General features: G+C 43.2%; 1 long non-coding RNA gene across 2 annotated transcripts; it reads right to left on the bottom strand.

The window, feature by feature from the left end:
• Positions 1–314: 314 nt before the first annotated feature.
• Positions 315–10,877, bottom strand: LOC144141187 (uncharacterized). Of its 2 annotated transcripts, XR_013316467.1 has the most exons (5): positions 10,770–10,828; positions 9,180–9,318; positions 9,034–9,117; positions 8,876–8,962; positions 315–476 (listed from the first exon to the last, which is right to left on the bottom strand). It is a non-coding gene; the product is annotated as an uncharacterized LOC144141187 (long non-coding RNA). The 2 variants fall into 2 exon arrangements; XR_013316466.1 differs by lacking the exon at positions 9,180–9,318 and having other exon boundaries at positions 10,770–10,877.
• Between the last annotated feature and the right edge of the window lie 6,032 nt (positions 10,878–16,909).

Raw genomic sequence — 16,909 nt, 5'->3', positions numbered from 1 at the left:
TACTCATGTAGGCATTTCATTTGTAACGAGAATTACTGCTGCTTTACGAATCGTGGGCCGTGTATTGATTGCGTGCACTTGTGTGTCGTAACACTCTGTAAGCTTACTGAATTATTGCTTCCCTGTGAACCGCGGGCCGCGTTACTGGTCGCATGTAAACTGTGTTCGTACTCTGCACTGTACCACTCCTGCTCTGGCTGCCAAAGGGTGGCTGGCAGTACTGAATAAATAAAATAAAAATATAGTCCACTCGGACACATGGTTTCGCAATCAACGGCAAGCGATTCTTGTGCATTCACACATCATATAAGAAATTTCACATGTTTTGCATCATTTATTGTTCCCCAGAATTCTCCCTGGAAAACGTGTCAGTATTTTATTCTCAATTAGCCTCTTGGTTGACGAATGCAAACACCGAATCCAAGGACTGTCGGTATGCATAGAAAGCCTGAACAACATTTTCCAAAAGCCGGGCACTGAAAAACATCGTAGAAGTCTTGTCAATGATCTCAATCCAGACACTCATGAAGCAAGAATAAAAGCACAATAAATGGAGGTGAAAAAGAAATTGACGGGCATGCACATTGAGCTTCGAACGACAGAGCCCCAACAGTAGATTCTGAAAATATAGGGAAAAACGCCATCTATGATAATTTTTAGACACGTGTATATGAAAAAACGTACTATTCAGTCCATCCAGAGGAGGTGAACCTTGTTCGGTTGAGTTTACCTTTTGCCTAGGACTCTTCGGAGACGTACCCTCTCTGATTGCTGAGAACAAGGCATTAAAGGCGCAAAACGCGGTGCTATCTCAGAAAGTGGGGCAAATGGAGCAATACTCACGGATAAACAACGTCGAGATCAAGGGCATTCCGGTAACGGAAGGGGAGGACTGCACAGCAATCATGCAGACCATGGGTGCTACTATTGATTGCGAACTGGCACCCTCTGACCTCGACGTTGTCCACCGGGTTGCGACCGTGAAAGCTGGTCCAAAGAACCTGCTTGCTCGTTTCTGCTCCCGGACGAAAAAGGCCGAATTCGTGAGCAAGGCGCGAAAGGCTAAACTGTGCCTGAAAGATATCAGATTCCCTGAAACCGCGGATAGCCCTGTCTATATAAACGACCACCTGACCCCCGAAAACAAGGCACTCTTTTCTCAGGCGCTTTCTCTAAAAAAGGCAAATAGCTGGAAGTTCCTATGGACAGACAACTGTCAAATTAAAGCCAGGAAAACCACAGAAAGCAAGGTACTCCGCATCACTTGTGAAGTTGACCTATCTAAAATCTGCTAGAAAACCTCATCCAATCCGAAATTCTTCCTCTTTTGAACTTAAATACATCCACATATGGCTACCTATTTCTCAACTGACCAACTCAATTGCTTGCTCTCGCCTGTCTTCTCTGCCATTCACCTAAATGCAAGAAGCATCCGTAAACATTTTGACGACATCCAGAATCTTCTTTCCTCTTTTGAAAATCCTTTTTCTCTTATCAGTATCTCCAAAACCTGGCTTTCCGACGACGACAAAAATCTGTTCTGTTTCCCTTCTTACAAATCTGAGTACTCGAATCGTGCACATAGCAATCATGGAGGTGTAGCCGTGTACATCAACTCTGCCACTAAGTATAAACGTCGACATGACTTAGAGTTAAATGTAACGGACTGTGAAAGTGTCTGGGTGCAACTAAACCATAATTTTCTCAACCTTGACAATAAGAATTTCATCTTTGGGTGTGTCTATTGATCTCCATCCTCGTCAGTCATTAATTTCTGTGAAGCCCTTCATGAAGTTTTCCATGCATTATCTCTTGAGGACACAAATGTAGTGATTATGGGCGATTTCAATATAAACTTACTTGATCTTTCTTCAACTAGCTCTTTAAATTACTCCAGTGCTTTTCAGAGCTTTGGATATGAATGTTTAATATCCCTTCCCACTCGCTGCATTAGTAGTGTAAGCACACTAATTGATAATGCTCTTTCTAATCTGTCACCTGCACCCGACACAAGCGTTCTTAATGTCGACATTACTGATCATTATCCGATTTTCCTGCGCTTCACGAGAAACACCCTTCCAACCAGCAAATCCTTCATCCGAGATGTTTTCGACAGGGAATCGTTCATCGAGGCTGTAGAGCGCACTGATTGGCCCTCAGTGATACCTTTAGACGATCCCCAAATTGCATTTTCAGAGTTTTCTTGTATTTTGTTGTCTCATATTCAATGCCATACACAGAAACATATATGTAAAAAATATACGGCAGTCCTCAGAGCCCTTGGATAACTGCAAAATTATTAAAAGGACTAAGAGCCAAAGAGAACCTTTATAAAAAAACAAAACGTAAGCCTTTTAATTTGAAGTTACTAGACCAATACAGAAGATTCTGTAATGCTCTCAGAATACGGCTAAAAAATGCAAAAAGGCTGTATTATGAACGCAAAATTGAAGATGCTGGATCTAATGTAAAAAAGAAATGAGAGATAGTCAACTCTTTCTTGAACAGGAACGGAAGGCACTCTGATATAACTACTGTTCAGTATAATAACGACACGTATGACAGCCCACTGGAAATTGCTGAGGCCTTCAGCAACTATTTTTTTCATACTGATAACATGCACAGTGGTGATTACAATTTATCCCTACCTCGGCTGCCCCAATCTTTCTTTTTATTTCCGACGACATCTCACGAAGTCTATGATGTCATCCGTAGCCTGAAAACAACAAGTCCTGGTCTCGATGGTAGTCACCCCACCCACATAAAAATGATTGCGCACGCTATTTCAGATATTTTGGCAACCATTATCAACCTAACTTTCAAAACTGGCATCTTTCCCGTTGAACTCAAAAGGGGTAAAATCGTTCCTGTCTTTAAAAAAGGGGACTGTGCAATAATATCTAACTATCGCCCGATATGCATACTGCCATTTCTTAGTAAAGTGTTTGAAAAATTACTTGACATTCGCATCGCGAATTACATAAATAAATTTAACATTCTAACACCTTCTCAATTTGGTTTTTGCGCGGCATATTTCACTGAACTCGCTTTGTTATCTCTAACCGATAAGCTGAAGAAAGCAATTGATGGACGGTACAACGCAGGCTCTGTATTTGTAGACTTCACCAAAGCGTTCGACACTATCAACCACAATATTCTTTTTATGAAGCTTGAAGCAATAGGAGCAACTGGTCCCGCACTATTATTAATAAAAAATTACTTACTCAACAGAAGTCAGGTTGTTAGTGTTTCAGGAATTAACTCTAGGCCCAAAATAACAAATATAGGCGTACCTCAAGGTTCTATTCTCGGCCCTCTTCTTTTCATAATTTACATAAATGATCTACCGAACTGTCCTAATACTTCAGATTGCTTACTTTATGCAGATGACACAACAATTGTTAACACTGATAAATGCCTACAATCCCTTACAGAAAAACTAAACAATGACCTGGAAAGGTTGGCAGCTTGGTGCTCTCAGAATAAACTACAGATTAATCCTACTAAAACCCGGTTAGTTGTTTTTCACTCCCACCAGCGTGTAATAGATTATGTCCCACGAGTATTTCTGAATCAATTTGCAATTGAAGCAGAAGAAGAGGCTGTTTTTTTAGGGGTTCAGTTGGACCGTCACTTGAAATTTCACTCCCACGTTTGTTATTTGAGAAAGCAGATAGCGTACGGCATACGTGTTTTGATTAAGGCCCGGGATGTATTCTCTCAGCCTAGATTACTATCGTTATACTACGCTTTTGTTCATTCCCATATTAATTACTGTATTTCATCTTGGGCCAATACCTACAGCACCCACCTTTCCTCCCTTCAAACTATGCAAAACCAATGTATTAGAATACTTACCCGCAGTCCTTACCGCAGTGACGCGAAAACACTCCTTTTTGAGAACAACATTCTAAATATTGAAAACAGTTTCAAATACAAGCTAGGTATCTTATTGTTTAAACAAATCAACAATCAGCTTTCTGTTTTCATAATCTCCGAATGCAACCTATTAAATACTAACTTCACAAGGTTTGCACGTAATCACAATTTAATTTTACCTTTAGTTCATTCCAACTACGGCAAACAAACAGCTCTTTTCACCGGTATCCAGCTATGGAACACCATACCACCGGAAATAAAAATTTCCCAGTCAATTGGAAAATTCAAAAAAGATCTTAAAACGTTCCTCACGTCCATGGCACAATCACCATAATTTTAAATAGTTTTTACTTTTCTTCGCGTTCTTTACATTTCTACTTCCTGTCTGTCACTTTTCATGGCAACCCTTCCACAACCTTCTGCCAATGAATCACCTCATTGGTGGTTGTTGTGTATCGCTGCGAATAAATGTGATTTCTTTTTGTGCTATCATTTGTGCAATTTTTCAACTTGTGTCGCTATCACAATTGGAATGTTCAATTACTCTTGTTTTTTTTTCTGAGTAATTTTTGCTTTCTTTCTTTTTTTTTGCTGTTCTGTTGTGTGTATCGATCTCACAATTTGGAATGTTGAATTACCCTTGTTTTTTTCCTGTATAATTCTTGCTTTTTTTCTTGTGGAATATCTTGTGTTGCCTGCGATGTATTTTATTTGTTTTTCGCTACTACTGTTTGCTGCTTCAAATATATTTCTTATGTTCACTATTATAGGAGGTCCCCTTTCAGTCCCTGACTATGGGACCTCCTTCTGTATACAAAAAGTGTGTAATGTATCGATTGCCTAATAAAATCCTTTTCTGATTCTGAATTTGGGCAACATTCAGATACTCTGTTCCGGTGTCCCGAATTCGGACATGTGGACCAATTTTTTTTACTCCCAGTGGTGCTGTCTTAGAACATTCAAGTTCGAAAAGGACAGGCCCAGTTTATATGTCGGGCTACCTGTATTTATGTAGGTTTGTCACCGGACAAGAAAAGAACATAAGGCAGTAAGCTAGTCGAGTGTGTTCGAATACGGCGGCGACTCTGTGGCCGCCGTATTCGATAAACCTTCAGAGTTATTTATCTTCAAGATTCCAACTTTTCCTACATTTGTGCCGGATTAAGCAATTCTGCAAAAAGTGAAAACCGCTGAGAAAACATTGTCGTGTAACTACTGTGCTCTGTTGCCAAGCGTAGGGTGTTTGGGTTTGCGCTGCAATGCTAGGTTTTCAGGATTGAGTTCGCACTGGAACCAATGCAAGAAAGGGAGATAGCAGGAATCAACGTAGAATCTCCGGCTGCCTTTTGTGGAAGAATTTGTCTGAGCACACACAAGACTTTGCAATCGCCCGTAGACTGTCTATATTTTTAAACCTTTTTGAAGTCGGTAGTCTTCCTTCGCCTACGTTAACGCAAAAATATGTCTTCCTCTCTGTCTGCCTGTTGGTCTGTTGGTCTGTTTGTCACTTCAAACAAGCACTTACAACCCGGCCACTCCCAGGGAAGAACTTGACCTCGTGCAATGCGCCCGTGTTCTCTTTTAATGATGAGAGAGTGATCTCTAATGAAGACTAGCGATTAGTATTGCTTGAGGGCTCACAATGCGATAATGTTTTCTGTCTGTCTGTCTGTCTGTCTGTCTGTCTGTCTGTCTGTCTGTCTGTCTGTCTGTCTGTCTGTCTGTCTAACAATACTCAACAACTTACTGGCCTACCGCATTCCAAGGAACAGCCTAAGCTCCCAAAAAACGCCACTCTGTTCTCTTTTAAACATGATAGCCTTGCTTGACGGCACTAAGCGCAAAAACGTCTGTCTGTTTGTCACGTTACTCAACACCTTCTCACCCTACCGTTGTCAAGGAACAACACCAGCTCCTGCAACACGACCCTATTTTCGCTTTTATAGATGATAGTCATGCCTCAGCACCGTACCCAGAAATGGTGTCTTTTTGTATTTCTGTGTATAACTCGATCCGAATAATTGCCGCCTTAGTGCTTCCAAGCTACGACTTCGGCTCCTGAAAAACCTCTATGTTCTCTTTTTACGGCAATAATTATGCTTAAGCGCCATAAACATGAAAATATGTCTGTCGTCTCGTGTGTCGCCTGACTTCACCATTTGCCACCCGACCGCTGCGCAGTAACTACTTCAGCTCCTCAAACACCCTCTGCTCTTTTTAAAAGAAGACAGTCCTGCTGAGCGCCCTAAACGCGAAAATGTGGTCAGTGTGTCTTTATGTCTGCCTCTGGATTCGACCACTCGGAGCTCGACCGCTGCAAAAGGAACGACTTGAGCTCTAGAAACACGCCCTATGTTTCATTTTAAAGACGACCGTCTTGCTTGAGCGCCTAAATTGCCAAAATTCTGTCTGTCTGTCTGTCTGTCTGTCTGTCTGTCTGCCTGTCTGTCTGTCTGTCTGTCTGTCTGTCTGTCTGTCTGTCTGTCTGTCTGTATGCCTGTCACTCTACTGAACCCATTGCCGCTCGACCGCTGCGAAGGAATGACTTCAGCTCGTTAAAAACACCCGAACGTGCTCCTTTAAAGAGGATAGTCTTGTATATGGGCACTACACGCGAAAATGTCTGTCTGTCAATATGATCAACAACTTGCCGCCCGAACGATACCAAACAACTGCTTGAGCACTTGCAATACGCCCATGTGTTCGGTTTTAACGACGAGTCTTTTTAGCACCCTAAACGCAAAATTATCTCTGCGTCTGCCTGTTACTTCTCTCAACCACGTGCTGAACGACCGACGCCAAGAAACTTGAGCTCCTGAAACACCCCCGATGTTATCTTTTAAAAACGTTAGTTTTTAAAAGATAGACCCTAAAGGCGAAAATGTTTTCTGTGTGTATTTGAACCTGTCCCTCGACACCACAAGTTGCTGCCCGGCTGCTGACCAGGAACAACTTGAGCTCCTGAAACACCTCCTATGATCTCTTTGAAAGACGATAGTCTTGATTGAACACCCAAAACTAAAAAAATGTATTTCTGTCTCTCAGTCTCTGTATGTGTCTGTCTGTCTGTCTGTCTGTCTGTCTGTCTGTCTGTCTTTCTGTCTGTTTGATGTGTGCAACTATACACAACCATTTGCTGCCGGGCCTCGTTGCAAGGAACGACTTCAGCTCCCGTAAAACAACTCATATGTTTTCTTTAGTCGTGCTTGACTACCGTAAGCACAAAAATATTGTCCGCCTTTGTCTGTCTGTCTGTCTGTCTGTCTGTCTGTCTGTCTGTCTGTCTGTTGGTCACTATGCTCAACAAGATCCCAGTAGACCGTTGCCAAGGATCAACGTCAGCTCCTGCATTACGCTCCTATTTTCTCTTTTACAGATGGTATTCCTGCTTCAGCCCCCTAACCACAGAAATGCTTTCCTCTGTATATATGCGTGTCATTCACCTCCTACACAGGCCGCCTGCGTTGATTGCATGAACGACTTCAGCTCGCGAACACCCCCTATGGTCTCTTTTTATGACGATAATTTGCTAGAGCGCCCTAAACACGAAAGTATCTGTGTGTCTTACCCTCTGTCACTCGACTCCATCACCCGCCACCCGACCGCTGCCAAGGAATGACTTCAGCTCATGAAACACCCTGTACGTTCCCTTTTAAAGACGTCAGTCTTTTTTAAATGCCCTAAACGCGGAAATGTTGTCGGTGCGTCTCTCTGTCTCTCACTCGACTCCACCCATAGCCTCCTCTTGATTGCTGCCAAGAACAAATTGAGCTCCTAAAAGGTGCCCCTGCCTGCTCCTAATCTATTAAAATACATTTCTTATTTATAACCTTATCAAGAAGCCGGCTTCCAAGCCATGCATTTGATTTGACCACAACATCATCCCTGTATTAAGCAAAGTCACATTTCTTGGAGTTCTACTCGACACTCATCTGAAACACATTCTGGACATGAAGTCACCTGCAAGAAATTGTTTTTGTATCAGTTTAATACTGATATCTCCAGTTATTTTTGCAACACATCCCCTTATCCTATACAACGCGTTTTTCACAGCCGTCTTAATTACTGCATATTGTCATGGTCAAATACGTATTCCACTCGCCTTTCATGTCTCCATCATTTACAAAACCAAGCTGTTCGCCTAGTTACTTACAGCTCCTGCAAAGTACTAGAGCCTCCTCTTAACTCCGGTTTAAATATCGTTTCTCTAAAACATTTTTCAGCTTTCCCTGGGCGGGCTCGCTGTTCGGTCTCGTGCACGCGACATTGTCATGAGCAGCTTTTGGACTCCCATCTTGTAACACTAAGTCAACAATAATAGCAAGGAGTCAGAAGTTTTTTTGTTACTTAAGCTGTACACTATTACGGGAAACAAACAGCTATACCTGCAGACATACAACTATGCATTGCCATTGCAATAAGCATACAAACTTTCACTTTCAGCGTTACTTTTACAGTATATTTTAACAACATTCTTAAAAAAATTTTCGAATCATAATGTTGCTTCTTCCCCTGAATCTAGTATCTAAAAGTGTGTACCAAGATTTATTATTGCATTACGTCTTCCTCTTTTTCTTGCGTATTGTATTGATTCTGTCAGAATTACACGCAGCGTGACTGACTTAATTGTTTTCCATTATAAAATTGCACATACCAACCGGAGGTCACCTCAAAACATTTGCTTTGGGGCCTCTTTTTGTACTAGTAACTAAGTTCATTTTGCATCTATGAAAATGTATAATAAAACGCTGATATTCTGAAAGGCGTGCCTACATACGTAAGTATTGATGTACGCATGTACGTATGTATGTATGTGTGTATACATCTATGTATCAATGAACGTATGTATGTGCGTGTAAAGGACTTTGTGTATGTGACAAGTATGCGTGTGTCCTCCTTCGTACGTTTGTGGGTGTGCATTCGATAGCCTACATACATTGCTATTCCCATAATGTACGTGCGAAAAGATTTCTGCCAGAATGATTGTATTACTTACCATTTGTTTGTCACATTCAGCGGTCGCAGCGTCAAATGCGAACTGGGTCAGAAGCAGAACAGCGAGAATGATGTAGAACCTGCGAAACTTTTTGGATACGGGAATTGAATATTATTTTTTTTGTACTGAAGATAGTATTCCCCGTCGAGTCGACATACCATGTTGTTTGGGTGCGCCAATCTCTCCTGTGCAACCGACGGGATATGTGCCAGAGGAAGCAGTGCCATTCTGTCTTCGGGAATCTATCAGCAAAGAAAATCCTTGTTATTTTCGTTGAGGGTGTGTACGCCAGAAGTCGACAAACCCTGGGCCGTACGCGTCCTGCGGCGTTGTAAAATGTGGCCCCGGCATGACGTCAGAACACTTTTTTTGTCAGATCTCTTTCTGTCTCTTCCTGTTTAGTTGAACGCTGACATGACAAATTTTGCTCCAAGCGGGGTTAGCTAGAAACAAAGCGATATCGGTGTCAGTTGGCATTGACGAAATTTTCACACTTAGCGTCTTCATTTTCTATTTCTTGCGCCGGTCCAAAAATGTACCCCCTCTCCACTCTTATTTGCCGGCCGGTTCGCACCTTGTCGGCTTCATGCAACTGGGCCCTCCAGCTCGAGAGGTTGCTTTTCCCTGGTCTGCACAGTTTTACCTTCAGTTGTTTATTGCGCATTTATGCCATCCCTACAGGTGGCTTCGAGTAATCAGCTTTGTGTGAGACGGACACTCTTAGAGTAGCAGTCCTCGTACTCAGTTTCGTTTGCTTTTGCACTAGGCTAAAGCACGAATTAAAACCAAAACGTTTCGGAATCCATTCAAGATTTCAACGCAATGCACGGTATGCACAATATCTCGCTTTGAAACATAAGCGATCGCTTCCTGTTGCTCAATTTGCATAAGTGACAAAGAACACGACCATAATATTGCAGGATATGAAACCAATGATTTATTTCCGCGCAGCGCATGCCATATGTAAGGAAATATTGCTGACTTGTTAAGCTTTTTAGATTGTGGTAAAATTACCTGTAGAGAAAATACTGTGAAAGAAAATGGCTAATTAAACTGAGATTTTTTTGAAGAAATGAAGCGATTCTTTTATATACACTAACGACGAAAACTCCAAATTAATCATTACTGTTGTTCTAAAGAGGCGTACGGTAAAGTTCAAACAACAAAGATTATAATATAGATATCAATTCAGCGTACTTCAGTTTTGTGGCTAAGTAATTACATCGTTTCGATAATGAACACGATTACGCACGTTCGACCCCTGCTCCGGAAGCCTCATTAAAATGCAGATAAGAAGCAAAAACATTCGTATACGCAGATATCGGCGCACGTTAAAACTGCCCATGTTGCTTACCTTTTTCCCTGGTCCTACATGACGGGGTCCCTCATAACCGAGCTGCAGCTTTGGCGCGTAAACCATCACATTTGCACGGAACTTTTTGAGAATAACCAACGCCTGTACTTCTCTGGTAAAATTTCTTGTTTTGCAGTAGACACCCCCAATCATTTGGATATTTTTGCATATAGTATAGTCAATTTGTTCATTTAGGCCGCCGGAAATTGGTGTTTACGTTGTATTAACCGGGCTGAGGCGTGTAAGACTGAAAAGTGCCACCGGATCTTGTGTTTTTAGCAAAAATACATTGTTCTCCTGCTCCTCGGCGCAGACCAATTAAGCTTAAAACATTCGCCAGTTTCATTTCAGAAATTATCATCGTGTTTTTACGCTGCAACTTACGAATATTTACAAAAGGACCTGTGAAAATTATGTTGCACTTTTCCAAAATCAGGTTTATGACTTCAATAGATGGCAGTTTTAAGATGTAACTGCACACCAAGTGGCGACTAGCTCACCGCAATGACTATGAAATAAAGTTTTGTGCAGTGGGCTTACCTCTGCGTTCGTTGAGGAATTCGAAGTTACTCTGCCGAACGGGAAAGCTCTGAATCAGCATTCGCTGAGATCTTTTATTAAGAAGCCCCATGTTTGCATGCAGCTCTCCCAGTCACTGGCCGTGAACCTGAGCAGGAAGTTCTTGTATCCGCTTTTATTGATACCAACCAATTAGTGACTGAAAAAATACAAACGGGTCTCTGTAATTCTTGGATTAGGCGTCGCCGCTTTTATTCATGCAAATAGAAAAATAAGCGGAAGAAGGATTTAAGTACGTGAATTTTATTACGCAAGTTATACAAGCGTTCCCAATCAGGACACGTATAATTTATTCTTCTCGGTTCTTGTGTTTTTTCCTCTGTAAAAAGCCAAATGTGCAGGCGTTGAGGAATGGCTCCCAATCCTGTTCGTAATGACGTCCTGCTGCGGAACAAATCTCACAAAATATGAGCTCAACATCCTGGAAATAATTAACGAGGAGACTCCCCGGAAACGTGAAGGCCGATACATCATGCGCAGATTTGGAGTCCCAGCATAACAGGAAGGGCACACTTGATAGATGCCCCGTAATATGAAGGCTGCCTGTGACACAACAAGCCTTCACACGCTATAACCCGACTTGGCAACCCCAGCGTATTATTGAGCGGCAACCTCACATTGATCCAAAAACCATGCTTTCGACAGCGGTGTTCAGCAGCACCTGTACACGATGGCGGACAGGCCAATGGCACCTAACGCTCCAGATCTCTGGGTCGAGACAGGTCACCTCGGGAATGTGAACTTCCGGAGTCCAACGCGCCAACTCTGTCTAGCGAAGGGAAGCTAGCGGTGCTATTACAGGAACGTAGAAATATAACTGGGATATGATAGCACTCGGGAAAGTTATAAGAACAGGTTAATATTTTGTAGAGTTGGAAAGTGGGTATATTTTGTGCTATCAGGACACCAAGGAAGGAGGAATCATCGGGTTGGACTAATAATGCAAAAAGGGATAACAGGAAATGTGAACTAACTCAAAACTATTACCGAAAGGGTCGCAACCAATATGATCAAAGTAAACATGCAACGGAAAAGATGGACAACCACACGAACCGATATCTAGCCGCCGTGATAAAGGTATTGATGGTTTCTAGAAGGATGTCGAATGAGCAGTGATTAGGGGGACAGCATTGTACATTATACTTATGGGAGACTTTGATTCAAGGGTACTTGGGAATGTCGTTGGCGGACAGGTCGTTTAAGAAAGGCAATACGAAGTCGGAACTCCGGATATTATACACTGGTCGTATTTCCGCAGAGGAATAACCTGAGCATAGAGAATACATTGTGGGGCAAACGAATAAGGGCGAAACAGGCATGTAAGTTCGCCTCAGTAAGATATATCAAAAATAAACTGCGTTCTAAGTGACTATCTGGACGTTGTGCAGGATGTCCAGGTGCGGGCAAAGGTCAAGAATGGGGACCAGACGTCGGTGGTGTGTAGATTGAGGATACACCTAAAAAAGATAGGATTAAACTCGCAAAAAGTAGAAAACCTTAGCAGTCCCCTGTAGACAAATACAAGCAGGATATTCATTCCCTTTAGAAGTTACCGATAGTTGTAACAAAGGATATGCAGGTAACGTAGACATACCGGCCTAAAACTAAACGACTGTAATCACAAACCTTCCACTACCTCTACGAGAAGGATGAAAAAGGACAGAAGAATGTAAAGCATCTAAGCCAGCCAAGACGCTTTTGCGAAATACAAGAACATAAAATTCTGAAGAACGCTGGGTCAGACTGAGTTGGTGATACCTCCCAAGGTACCTTTTGGGGGGGTACGTCACACGGTGATTGTGACGATACGGCCAGTGCCCTGTGCGGACGAGAGCGGGGGGATGGCTGCATAGAAAAGGCGCCGGTTGGCAGCACCGGCACACTACAGGTACATAGTCGGCAGCCACGAGCCCGTGTGACCTAGCGGCGAGTTCGGCCAGCTGGATTAGACACTCTTGCAATTGTGGGTCGGAGCGCAGCAGTGTAGCCTTCCATTGCTCTAGCGCGGTAAGGGGTATTGACAGACTAGGATGGGGGAATGTCACGAGAAATGCTGGGATTCCCCTAGCCCTCCAAAAAACTCCAATACCACTTCTAAATTCAACAAGACCTTAGTACCTTAAGCCTACACGCTGCCAGTTTACACTTCGCTCCCGAAAGGATATCGCCGCTCCAGGCGCCTCCTTGCCGAACACCCGCTCGCAGTCTCCCATGCAGATGACGAGGGCGCCAAGCAAGATGGCGGAATATATATAAGGCTCGCCTGAATGAAAACGTAGCAGGTGTGGGGAGCGAGATACGGCCCGGTCAGCCGGGCCAACGTTCACGCAGGGCGTTCCCTCATGCGTCTGCTCAGCAAGCCAGATAGTCGCCGCCAAACAAATTGGAGACAAAGTAAACACGGCATGACAAAGCTAACACATCCACTTGAGGGAGCAGATCGTTTTTCGGTCAGCAAAATCGAATCTTGAGAACCCGCGCAGTTATGCGGGTGCCGGAAGCACTGCACATGGGTGTACATTATAACGTGTTAAAGGGACCGCGCAACCCTCTTTTTACTTTTTTTTAAACAATAAATGCTTTGAAGACGTAGTCGACACGTCCAGTGTGTTGAATATCTCAGCCGAAATACCTCAGCCGAAAATTAGTGCTCTACACCTATTGGATAACTAGAAACGTGCTCAAAAGTTTCTCTCTTTCCCAGTCTGGACTTTCGTAGACCGCCTAAATTACGTCATTACAAAGGTGTAGCGGCTGTTGGCCCCAAACGCCCGACCCAATTGCCTATACGAAGCCCAGCCCCTCTCCTGCGTCGCCCCCCTCCCCCCCCCCCCCCCCGCCCCCCAGATGGGAAGCCGCTCTTTCCAGCTCAGCCATGGAAGACCAGCGCGGACTGATCGACCGGGCAAGACGAATCGCAGCAGCAAATGGGGCCCTGGACTAAGGACACCGCCCTCTGTTAGCTAAATGATCAGACTTTGCAATAAAGTTTTGTACTACTACTACTACTACAAAAGCAACGTAATAACGTACGGTGTATCTGTCACGTCGAGCAACGCATTCAGTGCCGGTCCTTGCTGGCTATAACCATAGCTTTAGCAGTGCTTCCAGACGGGAAGGAAAGAGGAAAAGCGTTTATCGGGAGAGTTGCCGAGTCGCTTTACGGCCAAAGGCCTAGCTATCTCATCAAACCAGAAAAGTGACTGTAGTCGTCGTCGGTGTCGACACGAGTGGCACCAAACTGGCTTCAACTGTAACGTGAAAGTGAATTGGGTTCATGTGGGATTTGAAGTCGGGTCGGACGAGCAACAGCGAAGAGTGCTAAGCTCAGCGCTACCCCGACCTGTGCCAGAAGGGCACAATAATGAGCCTGGTGCGTGCGCCGCGGCAGGTGCACGTGACGGAGCTTGAGTGGGACGGGTGCTCGCGGGGGAGAGCTCTAACTGTGGGGGAAGCTGCAGCAGGAATTGCGGTCAGTCTGCCTGCCGGAGTAATTTCCGTGAAAAGACGAAGACAAAATAAAAATGACTAAAACATAGATACGTGTATGTTTTCTGAGCGTATAAGCGACTTTCTCCTCCCAGCGTAGCCTGGTCGAGAGGGCCCGGGTGGCCAGCGCAGTCCATGGTGTCTCGGACTAGAGGAAACCAGCCACCAGCCGGGTTCCCAGACATCAGCGATTAAAGGTCGCCTAAATAAAGTTTACTCATCCTTCTCCTCCACCTCCGCCTCCTCCTCGAAAGAAATGTCTCACCAACATGTCAACTATCGTAAAAAGTAACATAATACACAGAAGAAAACGAAAAAAACAATCTTTACAGCAGCGCAGAATATGTTTCACCTTGAAGCCGTCTTGGTGTGTGCTAAGGCACAGTTCAGTGGGTTTCCTCGGTGCTGTGCGGATTGCACCTCGAAGAAATGCCGAGCAATATTAATACCGTTCAATAAAACCCGGCATCGAAATTGAATCTGCGTTGGGCGACGAAGGATGAGCGGATACGTCATGTAAGCACAAGCTGGAGCTACCCAGTGCGGTTCGTTTTCGAGTGGTCGGTGCAAGTTGATAAGCCGTGTTGTAAAGCGTGGCACAACGTTTGACTCTCCCGTGTAAAGGGAGCTTCACCGCACTACCCTAAACTTGAAGCACGAGGGGCCCGCTGAATGGAGACGATTTCCTCCAAAAAACAGACGAAGTTAAAAGACGGCCAGAATAGAAAGTTCCAAATACAAATAAAAAATAGCTAAAATGAGCAAACCGTGTAACTGTATGCATTAGCACAAGCAGACAGAATTCGTGCAAGTAACACATTTAATCGTTATATAGGCGTAAAGGAGATAATGGGTCGAACGGAATTTTGAGAAACCACAAAAACAAAAAAAGAGAAACAAATGTTCACAAAATGATACAACAAAATTAAGATCATGCACCTCGCATCTCCCCCAAAATCATAACAAAGAATGCCCGCAAAAGAACGTTGGAAAACCGAATAAAAAATGGCAGTAACAAACCAACAACGCACTACGACTAGCATCAGCGATAAAATACGTCATTGGCGACGTAAAGAGCGTTTATCGTCATAATGGTATATATTCACTTTATGGGGTAAAAAAACAAGAGACAAATACAGACAATAAAATTACAACCAAGCGCCCTTGGCTACATACAGCGAAATGTGGCTGTACAGAACTCATGTCAACAAGCCGCGTAAGAATGGTACGAATTAGTAGAGAATTCTCTGAATTTCTGATGACTTCTTTTTCGCGCTCCGCAGCGTATTGAACCACCCATTTATTTATTAATTTGATTATTTATTTTTGTTATTTTTTATTTTTTATTATTTATTTATTTATTTATTTATTTATTTATTTATTTATTTATTTATTTATTTATTTATTTATTTATTTATTTGCAATACCTTGAGGGCCAAGAGGCACTACAGAAAGGACAGGGGGTGGAGATACAGAACTATGACAACCAACAACGGAAGTACATATGTCCGAAGACATGGTATTACTACGTACTGTAACAAATGAGGTTTTGTAGGGCAGTCTTGAATTGGGAATGTCCTGAGATGGCAGCAGTGGAGGCGGGAAGGTGGTTCCAGTCAACGCCGGTTCATGAAATGAAAGAATCATTCTAAAGGTTAGTCCGACAAGAAGGAACATGGACTTTGTTTACATGGTCTATGCGGGATGAAATATATGTCGGCGGAAGCATAGGCTGTTCTTTCAGGTGAAGGATATGGAAAAATATTTCTTGGAAAAGGCAAAGACGATGATATTTGCGACGTGGCGAAAAGTCAGGCAGCCCAAGAAGAGATTTCATTGAGGTGACACTGGCATTACGGCTATAGTTCAAAAAATGAAACGAGTCGCGCGATTCTGGAAGGCTTCAATGAATTTGGTGAGCGTGACTTTTCCTGGGTCCTAGATAGCGCAGGCGTACTCTAATTTTGGATGAACGAGTGACCAATAAAGTGTTCATTTAATATTTGACGGCACGAAGTTGAAATTCGGGCCCAAATCTCCAAGCATGCGGTTGGCATTGTTATTTAGGTACATGCATACTACAAGGGAGTATTTCGTAATCTGAAGCCCGAAATATCTGACAGAGTCAACAAAAGAGGGGAATATTATTCACATGATCCGCATACGGGTTGTTATGCAGCCTACATATTCGCATGGTTTTGCATTTAGTGATATTAATTATCATAAGCCATTTTTCGCACGTATTAGAAACGCTGTTAAGGTCGTCGTGGAGTTCATGAAAATAATTGGGGCAGTTAATTTTGTCGTATAAAACACAATCATCTCCAAAACGTTTAATGGATAAGTGAGTGACGCAGCTGGGAAGGTCGTTAACATAAACAAAAAAGAGAAGTGGCCCTATGACTGACCCTTGCAGCACACTGGAAGAAACAGGATATGATGCGGATGAAAAACCCTTAGCAACGACGTATTGCGTGCGGTTAGAAATGAAACGTTTGATCCAAACAAGTACATTGTCATCTATGTTTAGCTTGCTGAGTTTAAGAAGAAGTAAATTATGCGAGACAGAACAAACGCCTTGGCAAAGTCGAGGAAAACACAGACAGTATCAC

The sequence above is a fragment of the Haemaphysalis longicornis genome, unplaced genomic scaffold (assembly GCF_048455015.1).
Source record: "Haemaphysalis longicornis isolate Haplotype H1 unplaced genomic scaffold, Haemaphysalis longicornis Haplotype H1 scaffold_6, whole genome shotgun sequence".
Lineage (NCBI taxonomy): Eukaryota > Metazoa > Arthropoda > Arachnida > Ixodida > Ixodidae > Haemaphysalis > Haemaphysalis longicornis.
This window is presented reverse-complemented; position numbering and strand designations above follow the sequence as displayed.